Source organism: Mustela nigripes, chromosome 3, assembly GCF_022355385.1.
Source record: "Mustela nigripes isolate SB6536 chromosome 3, MUSNIG.SB6536, whole genome shotgun sequence".
Classification (NCBI taxonomy): domain Eukaryota; kingdom Metazoa; phylum Chordata; class Mammalia; order Carnivora; family Mustelidae; genus Mustela; species Mustela nigripes.
Window position 1 is genome coordinate 38,815,843 of NC_081559.1, and position 20,421 is coordinate 38,836,263.

The 20,421-nt window shown below is 42.8% G+C and overlaps 1 long non-coding RNA gene across 7 annotated transcripts; it reads right to left on the reverse strand.

Annotated features, from left to right (window-relative positions):
* Positions 1–3,611: 3,611 nt before the first annotated feature.
* LOC132013637 (uncharacterized) lies at positions 3,612–17,679 on the reverse strand. Of its 7 annotated transcripts, none has more exons than XR_009403054.1 (5): positions 17,397–17,679; positions 10,645–10,768; positions 10,340–10,436; positions 7,224–7,389; positions 3,612–6,293 (listed from the first exon to the last, which is right to left on the reverse strand). It is a non-coding gene; the product is annotated as an uncharacterized LOC132013637 (long non-coding RNA). The 7 variants fall into 7 exon arrangements; XR_009403055.1 differs by lacking the exon at positions 10,645–10,768 and adding an exon at positions 9,540–9,634 and having other exon boundaries at positions 17,380–17,679; XR_009403053.1 differs by having other exon boundaries at positions 17,380–17,679.
* Positions 17,680–20,421: the final 2,742 nt, after the last annotated feature.

Consider the following 20,421-nt stretch of genomic DNA (forward strand, 5'->3'; position numbering starts at 1 on the left):
TTTTTTTTCCATAACTGGGTAAACTACACCTAACAACATTGACCACCTTAATTATTTCTTAAGTGTATAATTCAATGGTCTGAAATATATTCATCATGGTGGGCAACTACTACCACCAATGATCTCCAGAACCCTTTTCATCTTGAAAAGCTAAAACTCTATACCCGTTAAACATGAAGTTCACAGGGGTGCCTGGGTGGCTCAGTGGGTTAAAGCCTCTGCCTTCGGTTTAGGTCATGATCCCAGGGTCCTGGGACCGAGCCCCAAGTCGGGCTCTCTGCTCAGCGGGGAGCCTGCTTCCCCTTCTCTCCCTGCCTGCCTCTCTGCCTACTTGTGATCTCTGTCTGTCAAATAAATAAATAAAATAAAATAAAATAAAATAAAAAAGAAAGAAACAACCATGAAGTTCACATCCCCCCTCCCACAGATCTGGCAACCAACATTCTACTTTCTGTTTCTGGGATTCTGACTATGCTAAGTATCTCATATAAGTGGAACATCCTGTATGTTTGTTTTGTGCCTGGCTTATTTCAATCAGGATAATGTTCTCAAGGTTCATGCATGTTTTAGCATGTGTCAGAATTGTCTTCTTTCTTAAGGCTGAATCATATTCTGTCATATGTTTATACCACATGTAGCTTAACCATTCATCCATGGGGAGATCCCTGGGTTGTGTCCATGCTTTAGCTATTGTGAACAAGGGTGATAGTTGCCACCTACTGAGCGTGAGGTGGTTGGTATCTCTTTTGCATATCCCTATTGATCGGTGATGCTGAGCATCTTTTCATGTGTGTATTGGCCATTTGTATGTCTTTGGAGAAATGCCAATTCAAGTCCTTTGCCCATTTTTAAATTGGTTTTTTTTTGGGGGTTTTTTTTTTTTTTTTTTGGTCGTTGAGTTAGAAGACTTAGGGTTTTATTAGAAATGATGAAGGTCGGGACGCCTGGGTGGCTCAGTTGGTTGGACGACTGCCTTCGGCTCAGGTCATGATCCTGGAGTCCCGGGATCGAGTCCCGCATCGGACTCCCAGCTCCATGGGGAGTCTGCTTCTCTCTCTGACCTTCTCCTCATTCATGCTCTCTCTCACTGTCTCTCTCTCAAGTAAATAAATAAAATCTTTAAAAAAAAAAAAAAGAAATGATGAAGCTAAGTAGCAGAGAATGTTAAGCTTTTAGTTTGAGATTTTAGTTTTGCCCTATTTTTTGGTCACTCTATTGGGTGGAGAATGCTTTGAAGGCAGAGAGTCGTAGATGGAGACACTAGAAGCAGGGTGACCATTTTGGGGTTTTTGTAGAAGTTCAAGCAAGAGGTGATGATGGTCCCAGTTAGAGGAGTGTTCACTACAAATGGGATTGTAGAGTAGTGGGAAGATTTGAAACCTTAGTTAAGTAGTATAATCAACAAGATTTTTCAACTAAATAGAAATGGGAAATGAGTAAGAAGAAGGAGTCCAAGATGACCGTCAGGGTTCTGCTTGAGCCGGAACTGGGTGGATGATGGTATCATTCACTAAAATAAAGAAAACCAGGGGTGAATTGATTTAGGAGTTGGGGAGAGAAAGGATGAATTCAATCATCAACACCATACATTGAGAAAGGCCTATGGGACATCCCAGTGGAGAGGTCTAGCAGCTTCCAGGTTGGCATTTAGAAGGAAGAGCTAGGGCACCTGGATGGCTCAGTTGGTTGAGCAGCTGATTCTTGGTTTCGGCTCAGGTCATGATCTTGGGGTTGTGAGATCGAGCCCTGTGTCAAGTTCTGCACTCAGCATGGAGTCTGCTTGAGATTCTCTCTCCTCCCTCTGCCCTTCCTGCCTGCTCACTCTCTCTCTCTCAAATAAATAAACTTTAAAAAAGGGGGGGGGCGCCTGAGTGGCTCAGTGGGCTAAAGCCTCTGCCTTCAGCTCAGCTCATGATCTCAGGGTCCTGGGATTGAGCCCCATATCCAGCTCTCTGCTCAGCGGGGAGCGTGCTTCCCCCTCTCTCTGTCTGCCTCATTGCCTACTTGTGATCTCTGTCTGTCAAATAAATAAAATCTTTCTAAATAAATAACAAAAGAAATTTAAAAAATAAAAAGAAGAGGAAGGCAGTGCGGGGCTGGAGATTCCCCTATTACACCTGTAATAAAAACACAGGTGTAGGTACACATGTGCATAATTCTTGGAAGAGGGTTGGTATATTTTAGTTGCTGCTTTGAGAGCCCTGACTGAACTTCCCTGTCCCCTTCAACTCAAAAAGATTAAAAGTGACTGGTAAGCAGTAGGGAGAAAAAGTCATTGAAGGAAAATCAACATTTAAGGGACAGAGGAAGGAGAGGGCCTGAAACGAATAATTCAGAGAGGAAGGAGAAAATGGGAGTGAGATTTCAAGGGGAGGGAAAGGGTGGGCAGTGGCATCAAATGCTGTAGAGATTAAGGTCAGATCTAAAACGTGGGGCTTCTTCACACTCATTAATGGTCTCAGAACCTCTGTCCAAAAAGGCTGTGCTGAGTGTCATCAATGCACTCTTCCTCTCCTTCCCTGGACAGCAGGGTTTTACTCTGGCCTTGTCAGAACCTGGCAGAACAGAAAAGAGATCCCACACCTGGACATCAAGCCTATGGCTTATATGATGCCAAGAGAACTCACGCTGGTGGGCAAAGGCCCATCAGTACACACCTGATGCAATCAAATAAACTCACCTCGAGCTTGGAAGACAGACAGGTATTTAGGATTTCCCTGGTTTTGTTTTTAAGATTTTATTTTTTATTTTTAAGTAATCTCTATACCCAACGTGGGGCTCAAACGTACAACTCCGAGATGAAGAGTTTCTTGCTCGACTTGACAGTGCCAGCCAGGCCCCCCAGGATTTCACTGTTAAGTGGGGGAGGAGGGAGGAGGGCAGCAGATTACAAAATGATTCAGACTTAATGCATTTGACCATATAAAATAATTCATAAGAAATTGATAGAAATAATATACCTAAATATTTATAGGAGTAACCTCTGGTTATTGAGATTATAGATTTTCCTATTTCTGTATAGTTTCCAAATGTGCTACAATAAGTATATATCACTTTTATAACCGGACTGATTTTTTTAAGCTACAGTTTCTGTGACAGCGAAAGTCATGTCCCAGTTTCACAGTGGAAAAACACCTTTCGGATCACGGAGCTCTTTAAGACTCTGATGGTAGCTATGGGCCTCCTTCTGCATCCCCTCAGGGTGACCCATCCCCCCCTGCAGGAGGCAGAATGGCTTTGGGGCCAGCCACACTTGTCCTAATGCTGACCACCAATGTGGAAATTTCAAAATGTGTAAATCCAAAATGGAAACACCAAAAAAGAAGCCCAGGGGTGAGCACTGGCTATGTTGACCCCGTGCTGTCTGTGGTTGGGGGGATGGGGGGGCGTTATCCTGGCCTGAGTCCTAAGATCAGAGTGACAGGTCTGCCATCCTTGGGGACAGAGCTGTGAGAGGCATCTCAACATCCCATCCATCCGACTGCCTCCCTGGTTTACATCCCTGGCTCATGAGTGGCTTTAGGAAAGGTGTGGCTGCTTTTAGGGCAGAGGTGTATCTACTTGAATGGCTCTAAGGGCTAGAAAGGCCAAGTATAGGAAAAAGAAACTGCCAAGGTATTATCAAACTTTATTTCCTATTTGACAAATACAAACACAGGATCCCAGGGGCACCTGAGTGGCTCAGTTGGTTAAGCCGCTGCCTTCGGCTCAGGTCATGATCCCGGAGTCCCAGATTGGGTCCCATATCGGGCTCCCAGCTCTGTGAGGAGTCTACTTCTCCCTCTGACCTTCCCCCTCTCATGCTCTCACTCTCTCTCTCAAATAAAATCTTTAAAAACAAACAAACAAACAGGATCCCAGAGATTGCACCTTAAATTTGATGCTGAACACATGTAATTTGGAAGTAGAAATAATATTTAAAGTTTCCTAATTTTTTTGTCCTTAGATTTGAAACATGACACCTGATATTCCCTTCTTAAGCCCCAAGCAAGGTGTCAAGCAAGGTCAGGCTGGGAATCTTGCACGGTGACATGTAGCAGGGAATTCACCTCCGAGTCCTTTAACCAGGAGCAATATTTAGTTTTAGTTTTATGCTGTTTCATGACAGAAAAGAGCTGATAACAAACATAGGTACTTCTGAACATGGACAGAATCTTTGCATAGTGGTTTTTATATTTAGGGTAACCGTTCCCAAGATAAGTGTAGAATTCTGGGATCCCAACACCATCGTATTTCGTCCTCAGTCGTGTGTTGCCCTACAATTCAAGAATTTCCATTGGGGGCCTGTGGGTGGCTCAGTAGTTAAGTGTTGGCCTTCGGCTTGGGTCATGATCCCTGGGTCCTGAGATCGAGCCCCGAATCAAGCTCCACATCAAGCCCTGCCTCGGGCTCCCTGCAGGGAGCCTGCTTCTCCCTCTCCCACTCCCCTTGCTTGTGTTCCCTCTCTCACTGTATCTCTCTGTGTCAAATAAATAAATAAAATCTTTAAAAAAAAAAAGAACTTCCATTTGCAGCTCTTCTTTCATGTTATTAATGTTGATCGAGAAAGGTGAGCTGTACGATGTCAGCTGGTTTTCATAAAGTTTGAAATCAGAGAACCGTTCCTGGAATCCAGTCTCAACTCCCTAATTTGGTAAATACAGTTCAGGCCATCTTTTTCATTTTCAGAAACTAATTTCAGTGTAGGGAAGTGGGCCAGCTTGTTCCTTGCTAAATGAGCTTCCCAAAAACACAGTTTCATCAGGAAGGAGCAAACTGAATCGTACATCTGTGTAACAACTTGTGAGTGCGTTAGCAGGAAATCTCCAACATGTTTAGGTAAGTCATAATGTCAACCAAAAAGACTAAGCCTTTGACCCAGTCTTTGCTGGTGAGCTGAGGAACCAAGACTCCTTCAGAAGACATGAAAAAATCAATTTCTTCCAACAGTTCGAAAAACCACCTGAGCACCATGCCATGACTCAGCCACTTATGTCCCATGGAGAACGACAGGTTTCCATACTGTGCATGTAAGTCATTGAACAAAGCACTGAACTTTCCGTGGTCTGAGCCATGGGAATGGATCTAGGTTATGGTGTGAATCACTATGTCCATGACGTGATCCATTTTTAACTTTTTAGCACAAAGCGACTGGGGGAGAATGAGGCCATGCATGGACTTCAGTTCTGTGTCTTTGCAAAGCCTGGACACTTTAGCTTTAAGTTTCATAACAAGTTGCTCAACACCGACTGATGCCAAATTGACATCTGTGCCAATGCTTACTAACTGTGACCAGGCTATATTAAATTTTGTAAGACTTTCCTCAATATAGACAAGTCAGTCATTTCCTGACATGGTCCCTGTCATGGGATCCATGTCCAAAAGTTCTCCTGTCCCATCGAAAGCGTCATCAACAGCACAAATAAATATAGCCAGCTGGGGGGGCATTATTTCCATTGGCCCTTTCATGAGCCTGTCAACATGCTGCTTAACAGTATTACCACTTCGTCTTAGACTGGCAAATGCTTGTCTCTGTTCTGCTGCACTCAACAGACATTCCTTTATAAACTTACCATCTGGGGGCGCCTGGGTGGCTCAGTGGGTTAAGCTTCTGCCTTTGACTCAGGTCATGATGTCAGGGTCCTGGGATTGAGCCCTGCATCAGGCTCTCTGTTCAGCAGGGAGCCTACTTCCCACCCCACCCCCCCTCTGCCAACTTGTGATCTCTGTCAAATTAAAAAAAAAAAATCTTAAAAAAAAAAACAACTTAGACCATCTGTAAAAGGTTTCGATGCCCAGGCAATTTTCTTACTTAACACATAACTGCATTTCCTAGCGGGGGTGTTTATTTTATTAACTTTCAAAGTAAGTCGTGTTGAAATTTCAGTCTTTTTTTCAGTTCAAGTTTTTTAATCACACATCTTTTTTTTTTTTTTTTTTTTAATTTGACAGACAGAGATCACATGTAGGCAGAGAGGCAGGCAGAGAGAGAGGAGGAAGCAGGCTCCCCGCTGAGCAGAGAGCCTGATGCGGGGCTTGATCCCAGGACCCTGGGACCATGACCTGAGCCGAAGGCAGAGGCTTTAACTCACTGAGCCACCCAGGCGCCCCTATCACGCATCTTTGGAGTGTATCCATCATGGTTCCTACTGTGGATTGTTTCATAATGGCATCTGAGGTTCAATTCCATCGACACAGGCACACTTTGCTTATTAAACACGTAGGAACGTTCTTGACCTCCACAAAGAAATAAGCTCGCTCCTATTTTTCTTGAAACGCGTGACTTTCTTGTTCTAGCTTTTGTTTTCCCACTACTGGAAAACACAAACACATAAGAAATATTAAAATGTCACCTTTACAGAGAGAAAAGTACTACTTTGCAAGAGAAACGTACAGACTCTATTTTTGCAAAGCAAAAGTGTGCAGTTCACTCCTTTGAAGTAGGGGAGAACTGAGTAAATTGTGGGGGCTTGGGGACTGTAGGGCACGACTAAGAAGAAATCTCTGATTGTCCTTGTGCAGATGACTGCAGACATGCAGGAACACAGCCCCAGGCCATCGATTTTGAGGCCCCAGCAAAAGAAGCTGGAGATCCAAATTTCTACATGAAAGTCCTTGATTCTTAAAAATATTAGTAATAGATTGGATTTTTTTCCTGTAAATACTAGATAAGCTACGACATCTACCCATCAGGTTGGGCAGATGAGGGATACTACCAATGTGAAATTTCATGATACATAATAAATTAATTTTTTTTCCTGAAAATATTATATATACCACATCTACCCATCAAATTAGGCAGCTTAGGGACACTGGTTTGGGATCTCTGGTTTAAAGCAGACAAAAACTCCACTTGAAGAGAATTAAATCTCGAATTCTGAAACCATAGGTTTAAGAACCTGTCCAAACAGAATCATGGAGGGTACCCAAGAAGAGGAGCTAAGCTGATGGACCTCAAAGTGCCATGTTTTTGCAGATTTTGTGGTTACAGTTAACTAGGACACTTCTCATTTGCTTGATAGGAAGATGACTTACACATTTTTTATACAGGGAGACATTGTATGGAAGTGTCCCTCTCCCCCTGCAAGCCCCTCTCTGGGGGACCCTGCTGAAAACCCTGGCAATCCTCAGTCTACAGCACGTTAACATCCCTTACTTCTCTATGTGCTGTGCATCTCCCCCCTCCCTTCTTGGCCTTGGCTTTTCTCTCCAGCGTGGCCCAGAACTATGGCAAGCCCACTGACCTCTGCTCCTTGTTTCCAGTCCAACGCTCTTTCTGCATCAGCCTGTGACTTGAAATCAACATATGCAATCCTGCAGTTGTGGAGATGGTGTGGGGGAGAGATGAACGAAGAGTCAATATTTAGTCCTTTCATCTTCTGAATTAGTGACACACATGCAGGATTCAAACTGCAAAAGGGAGAAAAGAATACGGTAAAGTGTGCCTTCTGCCCAATTTCTATCCTTTCAGGCAACATGCCATACATATAAATGTACACACATACACACTCTACCTTTCAAAGCTTGCCTGAGATGTAATTTACATATCATAAAATGCATCTAGTTAACATGTACAGTAAGGGACGCCTGGCTGGCTCAGTCAGTGGAGCATGTAACTCTTGATCTCGGGGTTGCGAATTCAAGTCCCACACTGGGTGTAGCAATTACTTAAAAATGAAAACTTTAAACAAAATAAAAACAAAGTATATAATGATTTCTAGTATGTTTACAGAATTCTATAATCATCACCACGATCTAATTTTAGAATATTTTTATCCTCTCCCAAAGTATCCATCAGCAGTCCCTCCTCATTCCCTCCAACTCATTCCCATGGCCTGGCCCAACTACCATGCTACTTGCCCATTCTGGACATTTCGGATAAATGGGATCACATGAATATGCAATCCTTTGTGCCTGCCTTCTTTCACTTGGCCTGATGTTTTCCAGACTCATCCAAGATGTAGCATGTGTCAGTACGTCATTCCTTTTTATGACAGGATAATGTCACCTTGTGTGGAAATGACACATTTTATTTATCCATTCATCAGTTGGTGGACATTTGGGGTTGATTCCACTTTTTGGAATGTTTCCACTTTTTTACGAATGAAGGTGATCTGAACATGTGTAGAAGTGAGTGGCTATAGGTTTTCATTACGTTCACACCGAGTAGTAGAATTGTCGCATCATAAGGTGACTCTCTGTTTAACATTTTGAGAAACTGCTGAACCATTTTCCCCATAAACTGCACTATTTTGTTTTATGTTCCCACTGGCAACGAATGTGGGTTCCAATGTCCCCTTCGCCTTGCCAACACATGCTATTGTCTGCCTCTCTCATCATCAGCCACTCTGATGGGTGGGAAGTGGGAATCACATCATGGTTTTGACTTGCATTTCCTTGCCAACTCCTGAAGCATCTTTTCATGTTCTTATTGGCCATTCATATACTTTGTTTGGAGCAATGCCCATGCAAGTTTTTCGCCCATTTTTCAATTGGGTAGTCTTATGACTTAGCTGTGAGATTTCTTCACATATTCCGAATCCAAGGCTCTCATCGAATACACAATTTGCCATATTTTTTCCCAGTCTGCAGAGTTGTTTTGATTTTTGTATAGTGTCCTTTGAAGTACCGTGTTTTTAATTTTGATAAAGCCCAACTTGTCAATCTTTTATTGCCTGCGTGATACCCTAACCTAAGATCACAAGGATTTATTCCTGTGTTTTCACCATAGTTTTGTTTCAGCTCTTACATTTAGGTCTTTGATCTATTTTGAGTTCATTTTTGTGTAGGTTTGTCCTCCATTGTTTTTACATAAAAAAGAGAATATCATATACATACTGTTCTATATTTTGCCTTTATATTGGAGTTTATTTCTCATCAGCACACAAAGTGATATCTCACTTCTTTTTACAACTACATGGTATAATATCTTTTGGACCTTCCAGAAAATTTTAGCCAGTTTTCTATTGATAGATATTCAGGCTAATTCTAATTTTGCATCAGCCAACTCTGTAATATATTATGTCACACTTGTCTATCTGTGGGATAAATTCTGAGGATTGGAACTGCCCCATAAAATGGTACAAGCAACACAACTGATAGATACTAACTCATCTCCACAGAGACTTCAGCAATTTCCCTTCCAGCAACAATGTCCAAGCATGCCAGTTTCTCTAACCCTCTTTGATACTGTGGAATAACTTTTTGATTGTTAATATCTAATAGGTAAAATGTTACATCCAAATAAATTAATTAAAATTGCATTTTAATTTATAATTCTTTTAGTATGAGTGAAGATAAGTATCTTTTCTTATGTTCAAAATAAAATTCCTTTTCTGTGACCTATTTGTTTATAATTTGCCACTATTTTTCCTCTGTTGTTGGTTCTTGTCTTTTCTTTTCTTTTCTTTTCTTTTCTTTTCTTTTCTTTTCTTTTCTTTTCTTTCCTTAAGCAGTTAAGGAGAATGTAATGAAATTCTGTTATGTCTGAATCCAGTAGAAATATATTCTTTTTCAATATAGGTACAAAACATACTTTTACTCGTCCCACCCTTGCTCACCAAGCTGACTTGAAAGCCATCCTTAAACACGTCTTTTAACTCATGTTGAGTGACTTTGTCAGGCAGGTTCTTGAAAAGTGTTTTGACATTCTGATCTACATAACACAAAAGAGTATTTTTAGTCCAAGTTCAGATCTAATGAAGTATCTAAAGTTCTCTAAAGGAGAAAAAATACTTCTCCAGGAGTTGAAGGTGTCAAAAGCAATACATATTCCTTCATTTAACAAATCTTTGAACATACATCTGGGCGAGGGCCCGTGCTACATGCTCTACCAAAATACAGACTTGGCCTCTACTCTCAGGAAAGTGGTCTTGTTGGGGGGAAAGGCTATTAAGCAAATAGCCATATAATTACAAATTCCGGTGAGTGCCAAGAAGGAAAAGAAAAAAGGGAAAGGAGAACACCCAGTAAAGACTCAAACTAGGGGCACCTGGCTGGCTCACATACATGAACATGAGACTCTTGATCTCCGAGTTGTGAGTTTGAGCCCCATGGTGGGTGGAGAGATTACTTAAAATAAATAAATAAAGTTAAAAAGAAGAAGAAGAGGGGCACCTGGGTCGTTCAGTCAATTAAGCATCCAACTCTTTATTTCAGCTCAGGTCCTGATCTTAGAGTTGTGGGACTGAGCCCCATGTTGGGCTCCACGCTCAGTGTGGAACCTATTTAAAGATTCTTTCTCTCCTTCTCCCTCTGCCCCTCCATGCTCACACACACACTCTCTCTCTCTCAAAAAAAAAAAAAAAAAAAAAAAAAAAAGTTCCCCCAAGCACCCTTCCCCCACCCCAAAATGACTTACCCTAGTCTGGAAGTAAGGGAAACTTTTTCTGATCCTGGGGAAGTGATCCTTAAACTGAGATTCTATGGATGGGCTGCAGGTGGCCTGGGAATGAGTCCTGGAGACAAAAAACATTATGACAGGGGAGGTGAGCCATGCAGCTTGAGCACAGAGGGCAAGAGTAATGTACGCAAAGTTTGCGCTGTGCAAAGAGGTGACCCAATGGCAACAGACTACTTGCACAGAGTAAGAATCCGAGACTCATTCCTGACCCAAAGTTGGCTAGACATACAGGTATCTATCAACAAATTAACTTGTTTGCGTACCTTTCTTGCATCCTTTCTTTTCAGTTTTCTCAATTTAATTTCATACCCAAGGATGTTTGTCTCACTAAGTCTCAAGGATCTTCCCTGGTCATCAGCAAATTTAAAATTCACATAACCGAACTTCCTACAGAGATGTAAAAGAAAAGGAAAAAAACCTCGTAGGTAAGATCAAAAAGCACATGACTTCAGGTTGGCTAGTCTTACTAGATGTGAAAGTGGAAATCAATGGTGAGTCATCCACAATTTAAAACCAAGGCTCCAGGGGCGCCTGGGTGGCTCAGTGGGTTAAGCCGCTGCGTTCAGGTCATGATCTCAGGGTCCTGGGATCAAGCCCCGCATCGGGCTTTCTGCTCAGCAGGTAGCCTGCTTCCCTTCCTCTCTCTCTGCCCGCCTCTCTGCCTACTTGTGATCTCTCACTGTCAAATAAATAAATTAAATATTTCTTTAAAATTAATTAATTAATTAATTAAAAAAAAAAAAAAAAACAAGGCTCCAGCAACTAGCAACACAAATGCCATAAAGTAACCAGAGAGGAGTGGTTCTCACTCCTGAGCAAGTCTGAGAAGGGCTGGAGAGTGCTTCTAGAATGACATGGGTAGAATCCAGGCCTTCTGTAACGTAGCCACAATCCACTTGATGGTCCCCCACAACAATCCACTTGACAGTCCCCCACAAGGAAGAATTATTTGGTGTCAATAGCACCAAAATCGAGAAACCCTGTTCTAGATTCTAGAGCAAGGACTAAGAGTCAGTGCAAATTCACCTACTGAAATCTTTATCATTTTTCTGTTCAGCAACTGACTGAATTTAACTAAAAGCTATAGAAAATGAAACTTAAGGGGCGCCTGGGTGCCTCAGTGGGTTAAGCCGCTGCCTTCAGCTCGGGTCGTGATATTAGGGTCCTGGGATCGAGCCCCACATCGGGCTCTTCGCTCAGCAGGGAGCCTGCTTCTCTCTCTCTGCCTACCTGTGATTTTTCTCTGTCAAATAAATAAATAAAATCTTTTAAAAAAAATGAAGCTTAAAATTATAAGGTTTGGAATTTTTGTTTGAAGAAAGAGCCATCTGCATGTGTGAATTGGAACAAAAATACCACTCCTAATGAAGAATGTGTTAGCAAAACCCAAGCGCTATTAGAAGACTTTTTAATGCCAATGGAAATCTTATTTACTGAAATTGCAACAATATTATAAAATACAGTTAACACAAAAGTAACACAACTGACAAAAGCTGTGGCAGAGGCTCTGAGCCCAAAGTGCTGGGCTCAAATCAGCTCTGCCATTTTCTAACTGTGCACATCACTTAACTTCTCTGTGCCTAAATATTCTCCTTCGTGAAATGGGGATAATGTCAATAATTACCACTGAGGGGGTGCCTGGGTGGCTCAGTGGGTTAAAGCCTCTGCCTTCAGCTCAGGTCATGATCCCAGGGTTCTGGGATCCAGCCCCACATCGGGCTCTCTGCTCTGTGGGGAGCCTGCTTCCTCCTCTCTCTCTCTGCCTGCCTCTCTGCCTACTTGTGATCTCTGTCAAATAAATAAATAAAATCTTAAAAAAAAAATAAATAATTACCACTGAGGGCTGTCTTAACAGATTCCATGAATTCATCTAAATAAGGAACGAAGAACAATGCCCAGTACAATGAGTGCTCAATGAATGTTTACTATTATTATCTTTTTGTTTTTACCAAGACGGTCTGAGTACCATAAAATATGCTCACACCCAGGAAATACTCTTCAGATACAAAAGAAGTGACAAAGAGAAAATGCAACTGGGCAAAAAAGCAGAAGTGATACAGGACCTATATTTGCCACCAGCAGCCATATAAGAAGGTAAATTTTTAAAAAAGAGAGGAAAAAAAAAAGAACTCAAACAGTTAAGAAACAATGACACTAAAAGATAATTCCACTGAAATTCTGGCATTGTGTAATGCCAAATTGCAGTAAAAAAAATCCCCTTGTTTTCCACTTGGGCTTTTACTGTGTCCCAAATATCGTACCTACACAATGCCTGAGCCCATGAGGTTACCACCATGCTGTATGGTCACCAAGGACACGATTTGGTCACGCACTTGTGTCAGCATCTACGCTGAGCTCTCGGAGACGAGTTTCTCAGCGTGTAGTTACAGAGCTCCCAGCACCACCTGGCAAGCTTGTCTAAAGAAACAGGAAAAGAAAAAAAAATCCTACACTACACTTAGAGCTATCAAATCTTTAAGAGGGAAGGAACTAGGTTTCTAGGAGTTTCCAAACTACTGGCCTAGGAAAATATACCAAGTCAACTACTGTTTGGGTGGTTCCACATGCCACTAGAGTGCCAACTCTTTGTTTTGTTTTTCTGTTTGTTTGCTTTTGTTTTTAAGATTTTATTTTTAAGTAATCTCTACACCTACATGGGGATTGAAATCACAACCCTGAGATCAAGGGTCAGGCACTCCACCAACTGGCCAGCCAGGCACCCCTAGAGTGCCAACTCTTCACATGCAAATAAACACAAAGTGAACAGCCCCCCACAATAGGCACCTGGAACGTACAGAGGAGTGAGAGCCAATCCTTGAAGATTGGGCCTCGTGCTTCCTAATTGTACCATCAATTCCAACCCACAGCTACTGATAACTGGGTATGGTTCTATAAAACTAAAGAGTAAAATGTTAGGGGTGCCTGGGTTGCAGTCAGTTAAGCACCTGACTCTTGGTTTTGACTGAGGTCATGATCTCAGGATTATGAGATCAAACCAAGCATTGGACTCTAAACTCAGCATGGAATCTGCTTGAGTTTTTCTCTCTCTCCGTCTGCCCCTTCCCTCACACTCACGTGCAAGCACATGCACTCTCTCTCTCTCAAATAAATCAATCTCTTTTTTTTTAAAGACTAAAATTTGAGCAAAACATTGAGTGATTTCTCACCATACACAGAAGGACAAAATTAAGAACTATGGGTAATACATAAAACAAATGTCTTCACCTTGCCAGTGTTAACTAGGCACAATGTCATAACTGGTGTTATGAGCTGAACTATATCCCACTAAAATCCGTATGTCAAAGTCTTAATCCACAGTATCTAAGAATGTTACTGTACTTGGAGACAGGCTTTTAAAGAAGTAAGTAAGTTAAAATGGGATCGTTAGAGTAGGCCCTAATCTGGGGCACCTGGGTGGCTCAGTGTGTTAAGCATCTGCCTTCAGCTCAGGTCATCGCTTCAGGGTCCTGGGATCAAGCCCCATATTAGGCTCTCTGCTAGGTGGGGAGCCTGCTTCCCCTGCTCTCTGTCTGCCTCTCTAGCTACTTGTGATCTCTCTCTGTCAAGTAAATAAATAAAATCTTAAAAAAAAAAAAAAAAAGAGTAGCATGCTTTTCCAACTGAGACAGCCAGGCATCCAAAGAGATGAGGGTTTTAACAAAATAATTTTGATGAGCCAACTTTGGGGTCTGAATAACCTAAAAGTTCATCTAACTGTGAGCATACTTCTATATGCTGCACTGATCAGAGAAAACCATTATAGGAATCACACTTTAGGGATGCCTGATGGGCTCAGTCCATTCAGCGTCTGCCTTTGGCTCAGGTCATGATCTCAGGGTCCTGGGATCAAGTCCTGCTTTGGACTCCTTGGTCAGCAAGGAACCTGGTTCTTCCTCTGGCTGCAGCTCCCCCTGCTTATGCTCTCTCTGACAAATAAATAAAATCTTTTTAAAAAATCAATCAATCACACTTTTAAAGGGAATGACCAAGGGTGACCACTGTGAACAGTCCAGAACCACATCACATGCATATCAGCCTAAGGAGGATATAATGTGACTACTCCTGTTTTCTTCAAAGAATAAGAGTCTGGGTTCCAAAGTAAAAGTTGCATTCACCAAGAATCTTCTGGCTTATTGCTACATAAGCTAATGCAGTGTATAGTGAACATCACAATACAATAGATGTTCTTAACTGTGTCTAACTATGTCTACTTAACCAAATCATACGAACCTAGATCTATGGCTAGATTAAATGACAGTCTCCATTAAAACAGGACTTACTAACTTGAGGTCCACAAAATGCCAAGCAGGTTCCTCTATGGTACTCACAGAACACCTCGTCATGTCTGTTGTCATAAGCTAACGTACATCCCCAATAAGCATCAATTGTGTTTGTTCCAAACCCATATTTGACTGTCGTATTTGCAGTTTCGATTACATAATAAAATCATATGAACCAATCAAATCAATGCAAAAAGTAAGTTACTGAATCTCTGAAAACAACATTGAATGCTTCAGACCTATTTGATGAAACTTAAGTGTGTTAAGCCTCCACCTTCAGCTCAGGTCATGGTCTCAGGGTCCTGGGATCAAGCCTACATTGGACTCTCTGCTCAGCGGGGAGCCTGCTTCCCTCTCTCTGCCTGTCTCTCTGCCTGCTTGTGATCTCTGTCAAATAAATAAAAATCTTAAAACACACACACACACACACACACACTGTAGTCAAATTAGGTGTGGGTGAGCAACCATAAAAAGTGGGAAAAAATGGTAAAAATGTAGGAGTATTGAAATTGCTTTACTAGCAGTTTTTAAGGTTTTGCTTTGCTTTAAAGAAACAAAACTTTGGGGTGCCTATCTGGCTCTGGTGGAAAAGAATACAACTCTTGATCTTGGGGTTGTGAGTTCAGCCCCACATTGGATGCAGAGACTACCTAAATAAAAACTTAAAAAGAAAAAAAGAAACAAACTTCAAATTACAGAAGCTGCACTTAAGGGAGTACTTTATACTGGGAGACAAACTATTCCAACATTGAATCCAAAGTCAAAAACAAGGCCTTAGTCCCACATCAAAATATTCATAAATAAACACACATTTAGCATTTTTTTTCCTTAGGATTTTTATTTATTTGATAGCGAGAGAGAGCAAAGCAGTCCTCCAACTCGACACTCTACCCCAGGACCCCAGAATCACGCCCTGAGCTGAAGGCAGACGCTTAACCAACTGAACTACCCAAGCACACCCACATTTGACATGTTTTACATTAAAATCAAAAGGTATGTATGGATAATTTGCTTTTGATTGATTAAAACAACGACTAGCCTGAATACAGTTGAATAAAGTTTCCATTATGCAAGTGGCTGCCTTTCAAAACAAGTTGCTTGGGGGCGGTGGGGGGGGGGGGGGGGGGGGGGGGGGGGTACAAAAAAAAATGAATCAGGAAGGGGTAGGGGCTTTGGATTCAGCAAAACCCTGTATAATCCCGTTGAGTTCCGTTATCAAAGGAACAAGGCTGAGACAAAGTGAAAGTTATGTGAAGCTTTATTCTAAACCAAGCTTTAGAAGTCAGACTGACCGATCAAGGCCGCCTCCGAAGAGAGCGACCCCCCTCCCGATCTCACAGGCTGGTTTTATAGGGCATAACCGCAGACCCAAGGTACATGGCTTCTATCGCTAAGGTGTTTACTCCCCAAATCGATACCCGGAACCATACCAGGAACTACGGGAGCATTTATTCCCGGAATGAAGTCCGTGGATGTAAACAACAATATGGCTACCTAGGCAATATGGAGTTGCTCTGGCTAAGCAGGCTTTAATATTTAATAGTTAAACAGGTTTTGACATTAAATTGGCCCTAACAATCCCTTCTCTGTCACCTATTACCATGGGCTGTGTACCCACTCATCCACCTCAATTCTTTTAGGAGTCAACTTAAACCTATCCATATTCAAATACTCACACAGAGGCTCCCAACCAGAAACAGAGAACATAGTAGGCAAGGCACCTAAATATTTATCCAAAAAATAAATCTGGAAACACAGATGTCTGGCAGGCACACAAACTAATGGAATTTAATGAAGCAATTTTAAGAATCAAGAGATTTTCTATCAAACCTGTGCTTCTGGGCAACCAATATCACTTTTCAAACACAAAATACTTCTGCATTCCCCCAAAACAAATCTCACTTCTCACAATGTACTCTTCTTTTCAGTTGACACTGGTATTTAATTTGCCACCATTCTGTTCAGAATTTTTGCATCTATGTTCATGGGAGTGGTCTGTAATTTTTCCCCCCCTAAAAATGAGTGGGTCAGAATTTGGTATTGAGTCTAGGTAGGGTGGACTTGTGAAAGTAAGTCAGAAAGTGTTCACAATACCACTTTTCAGATTAAACAAGGCTGTTTTACTCTGGATTATGGTTATTGACATTAGTAAGTCATTCTGCTCCACACTGAATATACACAATTACCTCATCTCTACAGTCACTGTCCTTTTACACGGTCTCACCTTCCCCACCTTTATCTCCTTTGGGAAAAGACTCATTTTCTTCACTTCACCTGGACCTTTTCCCTGCTTAAAGTGAACACCACATTGGGGTCATCACAGGGCCTTCAACATTCCACGCTATGCGTGTATTTCCTCTAGTATCTGGAATAAGTTTCTATTTGTCATAAACATGGCAAACCTCACCCTAAAGTTACTTTCATTTGGAATCTTTTACTCACACTAGTGAATATCAAAATGCATAGAAAAATACTATTTTTGGCATCTATTTGTAGGTCAGATGCCCCATACCTTGCCTTTTGCCACGGTCTAGAAATCCTCCAGGTATTAGGCAAGCTTCCAAGACTTCATTCCTTTCCCTCTCATTCTGTTCCCTTCAACACGCGTTTTCAAATAATTTTGAGATTTTAAAAAAATTGATTCCACTACCAGCGGTTCAAAGGAAAGCACATAGAGCCAAAATAAAACCCCCTCACGCGTAAAGGATCACTACCTACAGTTCAAGTGTCTTCACCTTTCCAGACAGAGAACTCGGGGTTAAGTGGAGCCGCGCCCATTTCTGAGCCATCCAAATACACTGCCCACATAAGGAGTCTCACACCAGAACCTAGAACCGCCACTTCTCAAAGTAACCCGTTGGCACAGACTCGTCCCGCCTGGAGAGGGGGCCGCGGGTGTACGGCCCCGCCCACACAGAGCAGACTGGGGCGCGAAGTCCCAGTGCTGCCCGCAGCAGCCCGCTGGCGCCAACGCGTCCAGAGCGCCCTCCCAACCGCGACGGGCGATTGAGGCCAGTTGGACACACACACTCCGGAAGGAGCCGGAGCCTTCGTGACTCCACTTCGACCAATCAGAGCCCGAAACGCCTCTGGGCCAATCCCGAGCTTCAAACCCAAGGAAGGAAGCGGACCAGCGCGAGCTTGGGGGCGGGGCCTCGAGCCAGGACCGCCAGTGCTACGCCTGCGCACAGGGCGGACATTTTAGTCGACTTGTCTGGTTTTTCGCGCCGCGTACGGAGTTTGGCCTGGGTTGGCGGTGGGCAGGTGCAGCTCCCTCCCATAACTTAGGGAACTTGTCGGGCGGCCACTTGTGTCGGCACACCTTTGTTGGTGGGCCGGGAGAAAGTGAATAACAGTCATAAAAGCAGCCGCTCATCGCGGGCTCGTGAGTGAGGCTAGATAGGTTCCCGGCATTCGCGTCGGTTGGGCCGCCCCCGCTCAGTGGGGCGAGTGGGATTCCTCTCATTTTCAGCCTCGAGGGAGGCACGGGCCTTCTAACGCGGGCCAGAGCAGAGACCAGGACCCGGCAGTAGAGCTTAGGGGGTCGGGCTGCTGACCGTGGGCACCGCGCCCTCGCCGGCCGCCCGCGTCTGCCGCTGTCGCGGAAGCAGTGACAGCGGGGATGGTGATAGAGTCGTTAGCACCTGTGTTGTCTCAGGCATTGTTGCTTTCCACACATTTTATGCACGTCTCTAAACTTGTCTTAGATGTTTTAATGATTTCGTTTTCCATGTACGGAAATTGAGGCTCACAGAGAGGGAACCTCACAGCTATTAACCGACATCCTCAATTACTAAATAATATTTCTTTGAGCTAAAGCCATCACTAATGTGCTCTTTCAATCACCCTTAGTACCGGTAAGCCCGGTAGCAGGATCGAAATACTATGAATTATCCCCATGCTGGGATTGTAAAAGCGCGCCTTGGGATATGTGTGTATGTTGGAAGTCGGGAGGGCTGGTCCTAGCTTCAGAAAGTCCTAAACTGGAAGGAAGGATAACAAGAAAAACAATTTGCCTACATATTTCAGATTTGGTACCTCACTAAGGACTTACCGAAGTAAACCGATCGATGACAACTCAAAAGACAGCAGAAGCGGGCGCCTGGGTGGCTCAGTGGGTTAAGCCGCTGCCTTCAGCTCAGGTCATGATCTCAGGGTCCTGGAATCGAGTCCCGCATCGGGCTCTCTGCTCAGCAGGGAGCCTGCTTCCCTCTCTCTCTCTCTGCCTGCCTCTCCATCTACTTGTGATTTCTCTCTGTCAAATAAATAAATAAAATCTTTAAGGGCGCCTGGGTGGCTCAGTGGTTAAGCCGCTGCCTTCGGCTCAGGTCATGATCTCAGGGTCCTGGGATCGAGTCCCACATCGGGCTCTCTGCTCAGCAGGGAGCCTGCTTCCTCCTCTCTCTCTCTCTCTGCCTGCCTCTCTGCCTACTTGTGATTTCTCTCTGTCAAATAAATAAATAAAATCTTTAAAAAAAAAAAAAAAAAGACAGCAGAAGCCCCATTTCACTTATGCATAAAGATGCAAGGTTCAAATAAAATATTAGCAGTTTGAGCAAATTGAATCAAGCAGTGTAGTAAAAAAAAAAAAATACATTGAGTAGGTTTTAACTCTGGAGTGCAAGGATGTTTTAAGGTAAAGAAATAGGTAGGGGCGCCTGGGTGGCTCAGTGGGTTAAGCCGCTGCCTTCGGCTCAGGTCATGATCTCAGGGTCCTGGGATCGAGTCCCGCATCGGGCTCTCTGCTCGGCAGGGAGCCTGCTTCCTCCTCTCTCTCTCTCTGCCTGCCTCTATGCCTACTTGTGATCTCTCTCTGTCAAATAAATAAATAAAAATCTTTAAAAAAAAAAAAAAAAAAAGAAATAGGTCAAACTAACAGACTGAAGGAAGAAAAACCATGTCATTTGAAATAAAGCCTTATCTGTAAAAATGAAACATTTGATGACAAGTTATGAAGCATTCTTATTAAAATCAGCAATAAGAGGGGTGCCTGGCTGGCTCAGTCTCTAAAGCATGAGGCTCTTTGTCTCTGGGTAGTGAATTCCAGCCCCACCGGCTAGAGTTTACTTAAAATTTAAAAAATAATAATTGTTTTTTAATCAGTAATAAGAGCTTGGGATTTGAATGTCATTCCTAAGGAATGAAGAGCAAAATCTGTAAATGAAATCAAGACTTATTTGACATTAATATTTAAAATTTCTGGATGCAAGAGTGTCTGCAAACAAATTTAAAATATAAGGAATAGGAACGCCTGGGTGGCTCAGTGGGTTAAAGCCTCTGCTTCTGGCTCAGGTCATGATCCCAGGTTGTTGGGATAGAGCCCCACATGCCCTCTCTGCTCAGCGGGGAGCCTGCTTCCCTTCCTCTCTCTCTGCCAGCCTCTCTGCCTACTTGTGATCTCTGTCTATCAAGTAAATAAATAAAATCTTTTAAAAAATTAAAATATAAGGAATAAATTGGAAAGATATTTGTAACATACAGAACAAAAGCTTAGTGTCAGAATATGAAATAACTGGGGCGCCTGGGTGGCTCAGTGGGTTAAGCCGCTGCCTTCGGCTCAGGTCATGATCCCAGGGTCCTGGGATCGAGTCCCGCATCGGGCTCTCTGCTGAGCAGGGAGCCTGCTTCCCTCTCTCTCTCTGCCTGCTTCTCCGACTACTTGTGATTTCTCTCTGTCAAATAAATAAATAAAAATCTTTAAAAAAAAAAAAAAAAAAAAGAATATGAAATAACTATAAATCAATAGAAGACAAAAATGGG